This window comes from Bubalus bubalis, chromosome 1 (assembly GCF_019923935.1).
Source record: "Bubalus bubalis isolate 160015118507 breed Murrah chromosome 1, NDDB_SH_1, whole genome shotgun sequence".
In the NCBI taxonomy this organism is placed as follows: domain Eukaryota; kingdom Metazoa; phylum Chordata; class Mammalia; order Artiodactyla; family Bovidae; genus Bubalus; species Bubalus bubalis.
Genome location: NC_059157.1, coordinates 156593441 through 156610475, shown reverse-complemented (window position 1 = coordinate 156610475; position 17035 = coordinate 156593441). Strand labels below are relative to the sequence as shown.

The 17035-nt window shown below is 39.0% G+C and overlaps 1 protein-coding gene across 1 annotated transcript in view; it reads left to right on the top strand.

Annotated features, from left to right (window-relative positions):
• Window positions 1–17035, top strand: part of KCNAB1 (potassium voltage-gated channel subfamily A regulatory beta subunit 1) — a 461725-nt gene that overhangs the window by 1281 nt on the left and 443409 nt on the right. The gene's annotated exons all lie outside the window — the stretch shown is intronic.

The following is a 17035-nucleotide window of genomic DNA, read 5'->3' as shown; positions in this document are numbered from 1 at the left end:
TTCTAAAAAGACATTATTAGAAAATATTTAGTACTTGAATTAACTGATGCATATAGATTAAAAATCTGTTGGACTACAAAATGCCTGAACTTCCATTTTTCAAACCTTTCCAAGGCAAGAATAAAAGTTACTTCCAAATCTAAGCCACAATTAAAAAATCAGCATTTAAAAATTAGAACAAGATAAAGTGTGTTTTATGAAACACATTTACTATTTATGACTGAAGTGATTTGTCTGAAGCTCCTGTAAGCTTGTGTACTTACATTTTGGATATAGTAATAGCCCAATAGAGATAACAAATAGAGAAAGGACCAAGAAGAATGATCTCAAAGGAAGCATGAAAGAGTTTGTCATTGTTGGCAGTGTATCTCATATCTATAAATCTTAAATTTTAAAGCCATTATTAAAGGACTTCTGGAAAAAGACTTAGATGGCAAATGAAAAGCTCGATAATGTTTTCCTTTCTTAACATATTCTTTTACTTACTGTAGACCAGAAACTTTCCTTAAAGGAGTCTAACACAGGACTATGCAATTCCTACAGTATTACCTGATATTGGAATAATGTTTATCAGGTCAGAGGGGAATATCAATTAAGGTAATCAGTTTGACCTGGAGAAGGAAATGGCAACCCACTCCAGTATTCTTGCCTGGAGAAGTCCATGGACAGAGGAGCCTGGTGGGTTATATTCCATGGGGTCAAAAAAGAGTCAGACATGACTTAGCAACTAAAAGCAATCAGTTTGAGCCAGCAACTTGGGAAAAGAAAAACAAGCTCTACTCTTTCCTGCTTTACTCAAACAATAACAGTTTGTCCCGTATTCAGGAGAGATGATCCAGAAGTATGGTTTCCATAGTAACAATGGACACATTATTAATCATTGATTCACAATAGCCGGAGTCCCTTGCTTACTGACTGTGTTAAAGAACAGCGAAAGTCCTATCTCTCGTACATCATCAAAAATGAAAAATGTCTCCTCCTCCTTTAGTTTTACAGCATGATGTTTCCAAGTGAAAACTAGTGTGTGCAGGTAGCACTGAGCCCGTTTATAAATTAGATTTATTGCAGATCTCAATGTGTATATAACTCAAAAAAGACAATTTTTCTCATTGCCAGTTCCTTTCCATTTTACACCCCAATGTTAGAACTACTATTTCAGTTGAGTTCTTGAGATTAGTGGAGTGATGACAATGATCAATTTTAATGTACAATCCTTTCAAATTGTAATGTAAGCAATAGGACATGTAGTTCTTCAGGTCACCTGGTTTTCTGTCATTTATAGATGTTGCCAGTAAAGAACTTACAGGAATTTTTATGGACTTCCAATTGTCCTTTCTTCCAACAGTATGGCCCAAGAATGATCTCTCTATTAGAGACCTGTGTGTAGAATATAAACATGATTAATACAGAATATAAACAAATGTATCCACTGTAAAGTTTTACTTACAGGACAAAATACGAAATACTTTAGTCCTTGAAGACTAAATGTTTGCCATGGGTAGTAATTCTTTGTGTCATTGGTTAATGGCCATCAACAAGGAATTGCTAGTGGTTTCTCACTCCAATTTCTTTTCTGAAAAGATGGAATGAGAATATTTTATAGCAGGTTAATTGTAGTTCATGAGGAATTTGAAGACTGTCTTATGCTCAGATTTGGTGGTAACCTTAATTTGAAACAAAGGGTATTATTAGATGATTGGAAGAAAGTGTTATAGATAGAGGAGGGCCCAGTAGTTTTGGTATATTTAAGAAATAAAATTGTAGGAGTCATGGCAGACAATGCACATTAGTCTGGAGTTAAGTGGTACTGAATCCCTTTCTGGGGCTATGCCTGCATAAGATTACATATGAAACAATCTAATATAATTTACTTCATTATGATTGGCTATTTTGCATAATTGTCTGATGACTCAGTGATGCTGATGTATTTTACACGATGGCTCATTACTCTGCAGAACGAGAGAGGATGGTTCAGGGACCAGAGCTCTGGAGTTGAAGATAAAGGGCTGACTTTCATTTCTTGTGTAACTGTGGATGTGATTTTTAATGTATTTGTTGTTTTTAAATAACTTTTTTTTCAGATTACAAAAGTAACAACTGAACTTGGTAGAAAATTTTGAAAACAGAAACATAAAAATGAAAGGACAATCGCTGCTAATATTTTGCTGTGCTTTACCCTAGCCTTTTGAATTGGAATCATACTATATTTTTTCACTTAATAGTATGTCAGATTATTTTATTACCTTAAAAACCACTTAAAAATTTCCAAAGACTACATATTATAGCTATATTATTGCTTAGCTATTCTTATTTTACTATTTATCATTATCATAAGTAATATTATAATAAACATCTTTATGTTTATTATTATGTGAGATTAAAAAATCATATCTCTGATTATTTCTTAGGCTCTATTTCTAGAAGTGGAATTAATGGGTAAATATTACATATACAATAGTATTTATACATACATACATATATATTTATTCTTTTTTTTTTAATTTTATTTTATTTTTAAACTTTAAATAATTGTATTAGTTTTGCCAAATATCAAAATGAATCCGCCACAGGTATACATGTGTTCCCCACCCTGAACCCTCCTCCCTCCTCTCTCCCCATACCATCCCTCTGGGTCATCCCAGTGCACTAGCCCCAAGCATCCAGTATCGTGCATCGAACCTGGACTGGCAACTCGTTTCATACATGATATTTTACATGTTTCAATGCCATTCTCTCAAATCTTCCCACCCTCTCCCTCTCCCACAGAGTCCATAAGACTGTTCTATACATCAGTGTCTCTTTTGCTGTCTCGTACACAGGGTTATTGTTACCATCTTTCTAAAGTCCATATATATGCATTAGTATACTGTATTGGTGTTTTTCTTTCTGGCTTACTTCACTCTGTATAATAGGCTCCAGTTTCATCCACCTCATTAGAACTGATTCAAATGTATTCTTTTTAATGGCTGAGTAATACTCCATTGTGTATATGTACCACAGCTTTCTTATCCATTCATCTGCTGATGGACATCTAGGTTGCTTCCATGTCCTGGCTATTATAAACAGTGCTGCGATGAACATTGGGGTACACGTGTCTCTTTCCCTTCTGGTTTCCTCAGTGTGTATGCCCAGCAGTGGGATTGCTGGATCATAAGGCAGTTCTATTTACAGTTTTTTAAGGAATCTCCACACTGTTCTCCATAGTGGCTGTACTAGTTTGCATTCCCACCAACAGTGTAAGAGGGTTCCCTTTTCTCCACACCCTCTCCAGCATTTATTACTTGTAGACTTTTGGATCGCAGCCATTCTGACTGGTGTGAAATCGTACCTCATAGTGGTTTTGATTTGCATTTCTCTGATAATGAGTGATGTTGAGCATCTTTTCATGTGTTTGTTAGCCATCTGGATGTCTTCTTTGGAGAAATGTCTATTTAGTTCTTTGGCCCATTTTTTGATTGGGTCATTTATTTTTCTGGAGTTGAGCTGTAGGAGTTGCTTGTATACTCTCGAGATTAGTTGTTTGTCAGTTGCTTCATTTGCTATTATTTTCTCCCATTCTGAAGGCTGTCTTTTCACCTTGCTAATAGTTTCCTTTGATGTGCAGAAGCTTTTAAGGTTAATTAGGTCCCATTTGTTTATTTTTGCTTTTATTTCCAATATTCTGGGAGGTGGGTCATAGAGGATCCTGCTGTGATGTATGTCAGAGAGTGTTTTGCCTATGTTCTCCTCTAGGAGTTTTATAGTTTCTGGTCTTATGTTTAGATCTTTAATCCATTTTGAGTTTATTTTTGTGTATGGTGTTAGAAAGTGTTCTAGTTTCATTCTTTTAGAAGTGGTTGGCCAGATTTCCCAGCACCACTTGTTAAAGAGATTGTCTTTAATCCATTGCATATTCTTGCCTCCTTTGTCAAAGATAAGGCGTCCATATGTGTGTGGATTTATCTCCGGGCTTTCTATTTTGTTCCATTGATCTATATTTCTGTCTTTGTGCCAGTACCATACTGTCTTGATAACTGTGGCTTTGTAGTAGAGCCTGAAGTCAGGTAGGTTGATTCCTCCAGTTCCATTCTTCTTTCGCAAGATCGCTTTGGCTATTCGAGGTTTTTTTGTATTTCCATACAAATTGAGAAATTATTTGTTCTAGCTCTGTGAAGAATCCTGTTGGTAGCTTGATAGGGATTGCATTGAATCTATAAATTGCTTTGGGTAGTATACTCATTTTCACTATATTGATTCTTCCAATCCATGAACATGGTATATTTCTCCATCTATTAGTGTCCTCTTTGATTTCTTTCACCAGTGTTTTATAGTTTTCTATATATAGGTCTTTAGTTTCTTTAGGTAGATATATTCCTAAGTATTTTATTCTTTCCATTGCAATGGTGAATGGAATTGTTTCCTTAATTTCTCTTTCTGTTTTCTCATTATTAGTGTATAGGAATGCAAGGGATTTCTGGGTGTTGATTTTATATCCTGCAACTTTACTATAGTCATTGATTAGTTCTAGTAATCTATTCTTAATGTACTTGCTTTCTGAAAATATTTTCTCAGTGTACATTCTCTCTGGTAATATTCTAGAATGGTTATCTCATTGCTTTTTCTATACTACATAGTGTTTATAAAGCTTGAGTTTTAAAGTTTAACAAAGAGTTGGTGGGTTAATTAACTTTCCTGAATTTCAGTTTCTTCAACTGCAAAGAGGACTAATAGCATTATAAAGTACTCTTGAGATAATGTAGAAATGACTTGAAAACTAATGTATTTGGGTTAAGACAAGGCCCCATGTTGTCCTTGGTATATTTAGGCTTATGAAGATAAGTAAAGTTAGGGTGACTCAAAATATCTAGCAAAAATGTGCACTTCATCTAGCACCTGACAGCTGAGGATCCCGTTGTGCTCAATTAATATTTATGAGAGCCCATTGTGTGTGCTTACAGAGACTTTCTAGGGATTCATATGATCACCACCCTCCTAGGGAAAAGTGACTTAGAGACAGAATAGAAAGAGCTTTTATATACTATCAGAATTAACATTCCAAACCAGGGCTGACCTATTCATTTGAACTGCCTGGACATTTAGTAGGACAAGACAACATATGAATGATTGTTGAGCTATGGCATTTCAATAGTGATTTCTACCATCTTAATAACTGTTTATCACCTGACGAGTAGTTACATTTCTAATATTTTGTCTCTGCTGCCAAAACTTCCTGCCTTCTTAGAAGTTATTTACTTCTATGTATTTTCAGAGGATCAGATGTGGTCCTATGGAAGGACAGAGCTCCCAGGTGAGTTTTGGTGGATTCAGTTCCTGGCAGCAGGTGATCCCTATGGTTTGGGCTTACGTAGGAAGATCTGGTTGTTGAGAATCAAGTCTGCAGTCAGGGAACAAACACTGAACAGCTACTGATTGAGCATCCTCTCTGTGCAAAGCCCTGTAGGTGACACAAGGGTGGATTAGTTAAGAATCTTGCCCTCAAGTTAGGTACAGCTTTGGGGAGATGAGCCATGTATGTAAATAAGAAGTACTACATAAATGAAGGTCATAACAAAGCGCAGAGGAAGGAGAGCTCCCAGCTGCAGTGATTAGATCTGGAACTGCAGGATGTGCAGGACTTGAACAAGAAGAGATGGAGGCCAGGGATGCAACCCACGTGGAGTAAAGACAACCCATGTGGAGTAAAGAGTGTGAGCAAAGACACAGATATAAGAATGTATGGAATAGAAATGGAGAGCAGTTTGTATTTACAAGGCAAACAACAACCCCTTTATGGAGTCTGACTGTACTCTGGGTCTGCAAGTGGGCATTAGAATACCTAGTTCAGGAGACTACGATAAATTATATAAGACATGTGCTGTAGATTGGACATGTGATCAGTTTTGGTCCCTCTGTTCCTTCCTCCCTCCTCCTCTGTCAACCTAGAACATAGTGAACAGCACCAGTAAAATGATATCAAGGATGATAGAGGGATAGAAATAGCCTACAATGGAATAACTCTAAATTTTTAAACCAATTTTTTCTTCTTTAAGAAACATTCTTGATTAGATTTTTTTGTTAAAGAGAAAGCTCTTTTTTTTTTTTTTTTTTTAAATGATATATATATTTGTTAGAGCAGGCACACTTAAGTCTCTAACTCTTAGAATATCTCTATGAGGAATTACATAGAAGTATCTTTCCAGAGATATTAAAATATGAGGACATTGTTGGGTAGTTTACTGTGATTTTGGACACATGCTAGAAAGATTGTGTGCTCAGTTGCTTCAGTCATGTCTGACTCCTTTGCAACCCCATAGACTGTAGCCAGCCAGGCTCCTCTGTCCATGGGATTCTCCTGTCAAGAACACTGGAGTGTAATACATCTCCCTTAAGCTGTGAATGGGTTGCTATTTCCTCCTCCAGTAAGTTCTTCCTGACCCAGGGATCAAACCCACGTCTCTTGTGTCTCCTGCACTGGCGGCAGATTCTTTTGCCACCAGCGCCACCTGGGAGCTTCCCAGCCACTAGAGACATGAGTTTGATCCCTTGGTTGGGAAGATCCCCCTGCAGGAAGAAATGGCACCCCACTCCAGTATTCTTGCCTGGAGAATCCCATAGACAGAGGAACCTGGTGGGCTATAGTCCATTGGATTACAGAAGAGTTTTGGACACAACTGAGAGACTGAGCATGCAGAAAGATTGCTTCCAAGCTCATTGTCCTGTTGTTTTGAATGTCAGGTTACCTCTCTAAGCCATTGCTTTTTTACTCCATGTCCAAGGTTAGTCTTTATAGTTCTGTCTCTCCATATTGAATATTCGACTTCTTCTGGGGTGAGATGACATCATGCTATGATTTTAAAATTTAGCTTAGTTTCATTTTATACAGCTTAGGTGTATTTTATATAGCTTGGTTTATTAATTTTTTACTTTCACCCTTCAGCTTCTTGTGCACTCCTGGGATTAGCCAATGAGAGACACTGTACATCTTGCTTTATCTACAAGCCTCTAGGGCTACATAAACTGGGGACAGATCAACATGAGCTCTGATGTCAGACCAACCCAGATCTGAACCTTGATTCCACTGTGCGCTACCTACCAGTCACTAGCTATATGACCTTGGATCTTAGTCTCTTTGGGCTTCCCTGGTGGCTAGGGTGGTAAAGTGTCTGCCTGCAATGTGGGAGACCCAGGTTCAATCCCTGGGTTGGGAAGATCCCCTGGAGAAGGAAATGGCAACCCACTCCTGTACTCTTGCCTGGAAAATTTCATGGACCGAAGAGCCTGGGAGACTACAGTCCATGGGGTTGCAAAGATTCGGACACGACTGAGCGACTTCACTTTCACTTAGTCTCCTTACCTGTAAAATGGGAATAACAATATTACACATTCATAGAACCGGGAGGATTAAATTGGATATCTACCGCAACCTAGATGTCCCTCAGCAGATGAATGGATAAGAAAGCTGTGGTACATATACACAATGGAGTATTACTCAGCCATTAAAAAGAATACATTGGAATCAGTTCTAATGAGGTGGATGAAACTGGAGCCTATTATACAGAGTGAAGTAAGCCAGAAAGAAAAACACCAATACAGTATACTAACGCATATATATGGAATTTAGAAAGATGGTAACAATAACCTTGTGTACGAGACAGCAAAAGAGACACTGATGTATAGAACAGTCTTATGGACTCTGTGAGAGAGGGAGAGGGTGGGAAGATTTGGGAGAATGGCAGTGAAACATGTAAAATATCATGTATGAAACGAGTTGCCAGTCCAGGTTCGATGCACGATACTGGATGCTTGGGGCTGGTGCACTGGGACGACCCAGAGGGATGGAATGGGGAGGGAGGGGGGAGGAGGGTTCAGGATGGGGAACACATGTATACCTGTGGCGGATTCATTTTGATATTTGGCAAAACTAATACAATTATGTAAAGTTTAAAAATAAAATTAAAAAAAATAAAAAAATAAAATAAAATAAAAAATTGGATATCTACCAAAGTTTTAGCATGGTGTTAAGTGCAAAGAAAGAGCTCTTCAACAAATTCTATTATCACCATTCCCCTCTGGAGTCCCATCAGCTTTCATCCATGACTTTACCTCCACAGTCTTCCTTTCTCTGGCTTCCTTCCATGTGTTCTCTGAGCCTGGGAAAATTCCTCATCTCTAGGAGAAAGAACTTAACATGCTGCTTCCCTCCCTGCTTCACTGAGAACCCCATTCTTCTAAGATTTTCTTTTATGTCCTCATTTAAAATCCTTTCTGATTAGCAAGGATCAAATGTCTGTCTGACAAATCCTCTCTCCACACAGAGAGGATGAATCCGTTGTCTTTGGAACAGAGAGGCCTGGGGCTTAAAGTCTGGCTCTATTGCTGACTGTGTGAATTTCAGCAAATTATGTCCAATCTCTGAGCCTCAATTTTTTCATCTGTATGGTGGAAATAAAAACATCTGCATTTTCTATGTTCTAGAATTTTAAAGGTTAGATCTAATAGTATGTGTAAAAATCCTTGATATGCTTTAAACCACTATCTATATGTAAATGATATACAGATTATTTACATATGAACTATAACTACTCTATGTTTGCTTTTTTACTATTTTTATTATCTTATGTCCTGAGACAGTGGCTCTAATCCAGTCTAGAAATGGCTTGAGAGTGTGGTTACCCCTAATCTGCTTTCTAGTAAACACAGGGATAGATACAGCCATACTTCTCTCCCAGACCCTGGCCAGGATTTCTTGTGTACATTGCAAACACTGTAACATCTGCCTTCCTCTCCTAATATCAGCAACTGCTTGCTGAATATCTATTATATACCCAGCACTTTCCTTATATTATTCAATTTAATCTTTTCTAATAATTTGTGGTGTGACCATTTTTTTTTTAATCATCTCCATTTTATGGGAGAAAACTGAAACTTAACAAAGACCCTCCCCATGGATAGATTCAACTAAGCAATAGAAACAGCACGTGAACCTGGATAGTGGGCTACAGATGACACCTCTTAACCCCTGAATATTTCCTCCCTGAATTTGGATTGATTTTAGATGGTTCTGAGATGTCACATTAGTAAATTCACCTTTTCGCTTAAAGTGAGATGTGGGAATCACAGCATGCCCTCCCTACGTAAAGTCCTTGCCGTTGCCCTGAGAAGGACTGGGAGATGTCAGGGAGCAGCTCAGATGGGGAGGAAGTCACTCTGGTTGAGACCAAAGGGCTGAACAATAGAGTGGACTATAGATTTCAGTATTTCTTCAAGCTTTTCTCCATCAAAAGAGCTATGTAAGAACAGAGACCCTGGAGGTGCTCAAGCGTCATCCTCTATTAGATGAATTTAGCTTAATTTCAGATTTTAGGTTTGAGTCAAGAGTCTTTGCCAGCTCCATCTCACACCAACTCTAAGAGGATGCAGAGGTTATGCAGCAACAGCTATCAAAGTCCTTCCAGTTTTAGATTATGGTTGTCACTAAATGGCGTGTGTTAAAGTTCTACAAGATTTTCACTGTTGTATTAAGTGCTTTTGCTCTGTGGGTGGAGGAAATGGCATAGTTTTAAGGAGCCCTCGCTAACACTTCTTTGGAGATGACAGTTGAAACAATATCTCCTTTCATCAACAGCCTCCCTACCTATGTGAAATGCTATCAGTTCAGTTAAGTTGCTCAATCATGTCCGACTCTTTGCGACCCCATGGACTGCAGCACACCAGGCCACCCTGTCCATTGCCAACTCCCAGTACCCAAACTCATGTCCATTGAGTCGGTGAAGCCATCCAACCATCTTATCCTCTGTCGTCCCTTCTCCTCCTCCCTTCAATCTTTCCCAGTATCAGGGTCTTTTCAAATGAGTCAGCTCTTCGCATCAGGTGGCCAAAGTATTGGAGTTTCAGCTTCAGCATCAGTCCTTCCAATGAACACCCAGGACTGATTTCCTTTAGGATGGACTGGTTGGATCTCCTTGCAGTCCAAGGGACTCTCAAGAGTCTTCTTCAACACCACAGTTCAAAACCATCAATTCTTCGCACTCAGATTTTTTTATAGTCCAACACTCACATCCATACATGACTAATGGAAAAACCATAGCTTTGACTAGACGGACCTTTGTTGGCAAAGTAATGTCTCTGCTTTTTAATATGCTGTCTTGGTTGGTCATAACTTTCCTTCCAAGGAGTAAGTGTCTTTTAATTTCATGGCTGCAGTCACCATCTGCAGTGATTTTGGAGCCCCAAAAAATAAAGTCTGTCACTGTTTCCACTGTTTCCCCATCTATTTGCCACGAAGTGATGGGACTGGATGCCATAATTTTAGTTTTCTGAATGTTGAGTCTTAAGCCAACTTTTTCACTTTCCTCTTTCACTTTCATCAAGAGGCTCTTTAGTTCTTTGCTTTCTGCCATAAGGGTGGTGTCATCTGCATATCTGAGGTTATTGATATTTCTCCCAGCAATATTGATTTCAGTTTGTGCTTTATACAGCCTGGCACTTCTCTTGATGTACTTGGCATATAAGTTAAATAAACAGGGTGACAATATACAGCCTTGACGTACTCCTTTCCCAATTTGGAACCAGTCTGTTGTTCCAGATCTAACTGTTGCTTCTTGACCTGCATACAGGTTTCTCAGGAGGCAGTTAAGGTGGTCTGGTATTCCCATCTCTTTAAGAATTTTCCACAGTTTGTTGTGGTTCACATAGTCAAAGGCTTTGGCATAGTCAATAATGCAGAAGTAGATACTTTTCTGAAACTCTCTTGCTTTTCCAATGATCCAATGGATGTTGACAATTTGATCTCTGATTCCTCTGCCTTTTCTAATGCAGTTTGAACGTCTGGAAGTTCATGGTTCACATACTATTGAAGCCTAGTTTGGAGAATTTTGAGAATTACTTTGCTAGTGTGTGAGATGAGTACAATTGTGCAGTAGTTTGAGCATTCTTTGGCATTGCCTTTCTTTGGGATTGGACTGAAAATTGACCTTTTCCAGTCCTGTGGCCACTGCTGAGTTTTCCAAATTTGCTGGCATATTGAGTGCAACACTTTCACAGCATCATCTTTTAGGATTTGAAATAGCTCAACAGGAATTCCATCACCTCCACTAGCTTTGTTTATAGTGATGCTTCCTAAAGCCCACTTGACTTCACATTCCAGGATGTGAATTCACATTCCAGGACTCTAGGTGAGTGATCACACCATTGTGACTATCTGGGTTGTGAAGATATTTTTTGCATAGTTCTTTGTATTCTTGTCACCTCTTCTTAATATCTTCTGCTTCTGTTAGGTCCATACCATTTGTATCCTTTATTGTGCTTGTCTTTGTTTGAAATGTTCCCTTGGTATCTCTAATTTTCTTGAAGAGATCCTTAGTCTTTCCCATTCGATTGCTTTCCTCTATTTCTTTGCACACAAAGAATACACCAAACTATGCAAAAAAGATCTTCATGATCCAGATAATCACGATGGTGTGATCACTCAGCTACAGCCAGACATCCTGGAATGTGAAATCAAATGGGCTTTAGGAAGCATCAGTACGAACTAAGCTAGTAGAGGTGGTAGAATTCCAGTTGAGCTACTTCAAATCCTGAAAGATGATGCCGTGAAAGTGCTGCACTCAATATGCCAGCAAATTTGAAAAACTCAGCAGTGGCCATAGGACTGGAAAAGGTCAGTTTTCATTCCAATCCCAAAGAAAGACAATGTCAAAGAATGCTCAAACAACCACACAATTGCACTCATCTCACACGCTAGCAAAGTAATGCTCAAAATTCTCCAAGTCAGGCTTCAACAATATGTGAATGGTAAACCAGCAGATGTTCAAGCTGGTTTTAGAAAAGGCAGAGGAACCAGAGATTAAATTGCCAACATCTGCTGGATCATTGAAAAAGCAAGTAAATTCCAGAAAAACATGTATTTCTGCTTTATTGTCTATGCCAAAGCCTTTGACTATGTGGATCACAACAAACTGGAAAATTCTGAAAAAGATGGGAATACCAGATCACCTGACCTGCCTCTTGAGAAACCTGTATGCAGGTCAAGAAGTAACAGTTAGAACTGGACATGGAACAACAGACTGGTTCCAAATAGGAAAAGGAGTATGTCAAGGCTATATATTATCACCCTGCTTATTTAACATATATGCAGAGTACATCATGAGAAATGCAGGACTGGATAAAGTACATGCTGGAAGCAATATTGCTGGGAGAAAAATCAATAACCTCAGATATGCAGATGACACCACCCTTATGGCAGAAAGTGAAGAAGAACTCAAAAGCCTCTTGATGAAAGTGAAAGAGGAGAGTGAAAAAGTTGGCTTAAAGCTCAACATTCATAAAACTAAGATCATGGCATCCGGCCCCATCACTTCATGGCAAATAAATGGAGAAACAGAGGAAACAGTAACAGACTTTATTTTTGGGGCTCCAAAATCACTGCAGATGGTGACTGCAGCCATGAAATTAAAAGACGCTTGCTCCTTGGAAGAATAGTTATGACCACCCTAGACAGCATATTCAAAAGCAGAGACATTACTTTGCCAACAAAGGTCCATCTAGTCAAGGCTATGGTTTTTCCATTAGTCATGTATGGATGTGAGAGTTGGACTATAAAGAAAGCTGAGTGCCGAAGAATTGATGTTTTTGAACTGTGGAGTTGGAGAAGACTCTTGAGAGTCCCTTGGACTGCATAGAGATCAAACCAGTCCATCCTAAATGTGATCAGTCCTGGGTGTTCATTGGAAGGACTGATATTGAAGCTGAAACCTGATGTGAAGAACTGACTCATTTGAAAAGACCCTGATGCTGAGAAAGATTGAAAGCAGAAGAAGAAGGGGATGACAGAGGATGAGATGGGTGTATGGCATCATTGACTCAATGGATGTGAATTTGAGTAAGCTCCGGGAGTTGGTGATGGACAGAGAAGCCTGGTATGCTGCAGTCCATGGGGTCACCAAGAGTCAGACACAACTGAGGGACTGAACTGAAGAACTGAACTGATTTCTTTGCATTGATCATGAGAAAGGCTTTCTTATCTGTCCTTGCTAATCTTTGGAACTCTGCATTCAGGTGGTTAAACCTAGCCGCTATTAAATAAATCCTGAAGGTTCACTGACCTGATATAAGAAAGTTTTATTTCCTTCTCATGTGTTATCAAGAATAGGAAGTTTCAGTTAGGTCAGATCCAGGCCCAGGCTGATGAAAGTTCGCCATCTTCAGCTTTTGTTTACTAAGCTGACTGGTAGCTGAGTGTTGACATCGGTCCAGAGTACAGTAGAGTATGGAGGATCATGTGTAGAATCACTTTAAGTGGCAGCTGTAGGTAAAAGTGACATTGACTGGAATTCAGTCACATGATTATATCTAACTCATTGCAAGGGAGGCTGGGAATCATAGAACAAATGTATGGCTAGGAAGAGAGAAAAACAGGCAAGGTGAACAGCTGGCCAGTCCCTGCCACCGAGCCATGGTCAGTGCAGAGTAAAGGAGGTGTTGAGGTAGAGTCTGGCTGCTTCCTGTAACAGCAAGGGGCTAAGGCACTCCTTTCCTTTCAACATTTTCCCTCTCATTCAGAGCCTGACTCACTGACCTGGCCTTTGTCATATAGTGGGTAAATCTCTTTTGGTTTCTCTGCTTGGACCTCACTTTCTTGTTTTACTGAGAAGGTCGATGGCCCTTCAGAAACCAGTAGATGGTGATGTGATATCAGCTTGGCAGGCGCTTGGAACACAGCCTTGCAAATGTCAACTCATGAGTGCTTAGCTCCCATTTTGAACCTGAGTTTTTTTTTTTTTTTTTTTAATTACCCTAAGAATCATGTATGGCTGAATAAGCCAGGAGCCTCCCTACAGCTCCTCTGCTGTGGGGTTGTGAGGTGGGGTTGCTGCAGTACAGCAGGTCATCCCTTCCCATGGTAGCAGCCAAGGGCTCTGGCTGACAGCTCATGGGGCACAATCAGGCCCAGAGGCCAGGGAGCCCTGTTGAGAGCCAAGAGAGCTCACTTATTCAGTCTGTTATTTCAGACTGGCCAGGTGTGTGTTTTTAAAAGGAGCATCTAGGAGAGTATGTTCATTCAAGCAATGTAATCATTACATATGTTTTTCTGTAATGCACTTGCAAGTTTCTTGCAGATAAGCCAGTCACTCTGTTCCCGACAGCAGGGTGCACCATGGTTTTGAATGTAATATCATTAAGTAAAACTGCATATCGTTTAAAATGGCATTCATTCTCTGTCTCAATATCCTCTCACAAGATACGTGCACAGTTTTGTGTGGAAGGGTGAGCAATTTGAGGAAAAATTAGTTAAGAAAATTTGGGTTGTTTTTAAGAGCCTCTTTTTTTATTACAAATTTGAAATATTTCACTTAAAAAAATTAAAGCCCAAAGTGCATTTTGTAGCTTAATCCTCATATTTAACTTGATTACAGCAATGAACATTAGGTATGAAACAGGCTGTCCAAAAGGGCTGTTGAATTATTTAATAACCTTTGGGATTCAGGAGGTAACAGTCAGCATAAACAATTCCACAAGTGCAGTGTGTTAGAAAAATCAGCTCTTTCTGTCTCCAGGCTTAGTAATTCGGATGATGTGACTATCCAAGGAGCAGTTGCTTATTGAACAAAATATTAAATGCTTGAGTCTGTTTGAAATATTTTTAAGTTCCAGATGATCATTTATCTAAAAAATGGCCAAGAAATATTAAGTGTAAATGTGTTTTAAAAGTATTTTCAGTTGAATGAATTTCCAATGAAGTCAGTACTCAGAATTCAAGACACTCTTCTATTACCATATATGTAATATTGATAGAATCAAACTAGAAAATTAAATATAAATGCATTCAAGAGTTTTGATTATTTATTATGTTCAGTTCTGGGGATATGGAGATATGTGAGGCAGGCTTCTTTCTGTGAATAATCTTGAAGTCTTCTCAGGGAAGAAGACAGGTCCACTGTACATTTTTACTGGTATGATGTTTGAAGTGTGAATTAAGTGCTATGGAAATAAAGAAATAGTTCTACCAGGAGGTGAGGAGATAGGAAAGAGAAATGCCAGGGAATAATACATCAATTCAACTGGACTCTTACAAGAATGTGCAGGATTTTGTGGGGATGTGAACCAGCAAAGGGGCAGGTAGGAAAGGGGCAGGGGAAAGAAGTGTGTAGTCTATGGCTCAAAAACAAAGTTGACTTTTTCCTAGGCTAGGAACCAACTAAGCCACTAAGTTACTAGTAATGCGGGAAAAGTTTGTGAGAATGGACAAGATAATATTCTAAATGCAGAGAATAATTCACAGTTAGGACTTACTCATTTAACATTGCAAGAGAATGAAAATTTTGACTCAAGTTGTTTTCCCCAGTACCTGAAAGCTTTCTAATTTAACTGTCAAGGTTTTAACTTTTTAAACCTGAAGAAGCAATTTGACAGCTCTAGTTTATCTTGATAAATGTCAACTATTGTGCTATGTTAAAATGTCCTCGGGGACTATTAAGGCCAATAGATCTATTTGCCTTGAAAATTAGAGGCCTCATTTTGCTATTTTGCTTTTAAATGTTGGCTTCTGTATTTCCCCCTCCATTGTTCTTTCTGTATATTTACCTTGTTGTAGATTTTCTTTGCTCCTGTCAGGATCCCTGCCTCTAATAACCTTTTTCATCTAATTTGCTATCTTTACTCTGCTGAGGAATGGGAAATAACAAAATCTGTCTTTCTTGAATAATGATCAAGAAGGAGTAGGTTTATGAATTGAGGTACTCTCCTAGGAGGTTTGAAATGTGGGCTTTGTGATATATTGTGTGTTCATTTGTAGATTCTTGGTGATGTTCTTATCTAGCAAGTTTTCTGAAAAGGTGACCTCTAAAAAAATCAGTTGTGGCTTTATTTGAGTTAACACTGAACCAACTGTGTTTGGGAAAATGCCAAGTGCTGGAAGGGCCTCTCATTGAAGTTTATCTTGGAATAACCCTTAGAGACTTTAGAAAAGCAAAACCACGTAGGACACAATTTTTCAGAATGTTGACAGGATACTTGTACTCCCAATTTGATAAATTTCCCAGCTGGAAAGAACATTCTATCATAAAGTAAGCAAAGTGAAGCGCTTCATTTGTCTTCCACAGCAGAAGCACACAGAGGGTTTTTTCAGTGGATTGTTTTTCAACAGGATTGCCTTGGAACTTTGGTCAGTGATAAACATTTACAATTATGAAACCTTGAAATGATATTTCAAGAAGCAATGCAGTATATGTGGGGTATATAATACATAGTATATGATATTTCAAGAAGCAATGTAATACATAAACTAGTTTAGTGTTTTTAACTCTGAGAAGGTAGTATTATTTTCCCCATTTTTCCGAGGAAGAAACTAAAAACTCAGCGCTCATATCTCAGAGCAGCCTCTTGTTGGGCAAGGCTTTAGACTCCTGTCCCTCTGACCTCTAAGCTCCTGGAAACTTATCCTTTACTCCAGTCCTTACAGTAACTGACTCTTAATGTTGCCAATTTACCTAGATGTTTCTTTTCTTATTGGTAAGACAAGAGAATCGAACCAGCTGATTTCTAAGATTTCTTACAGTTTCAACAGAATCATAGATTTTTTTTTTCCAGATAATCTTAGATAAGATAAGTGCCTGAATAATCTTAGGGCTTCCCAGGTGGTGCTACTGGTAAAGAACCTGCCTGCCTTTGCAGGAGACAGAAGAGATGAAGGTTCGATCCCTGGGTCAGAAAGATCCCCTGGAGGAGGAAATGGCAACCCACTCCAGTATTCTTGCCTGGAGAATCCCAAGGACAGAGGAGCCTGGAGGGCTACGGGTCCATAGGGTCACAGAGAGTCAGACAGGACTGAAGCGAGTTAGCACACATGTAAGTGCCTGGAGGGGCTTCCCAGGTGGTGCTAAGAATCTACCTGCCAATGCAGGAGACGTGGATTTGATCCCTGGGTTGGGAAGATCTCCTGGAGGAGGAAATGGCAACCTACTCCAGTATTTTTACCTGGAAAATTCCATGGACAGAGGAGCCTGGCAGGCTACAATCCATGGAGTCACAGAGTTGGACATGATTTAGTGACTGAGCA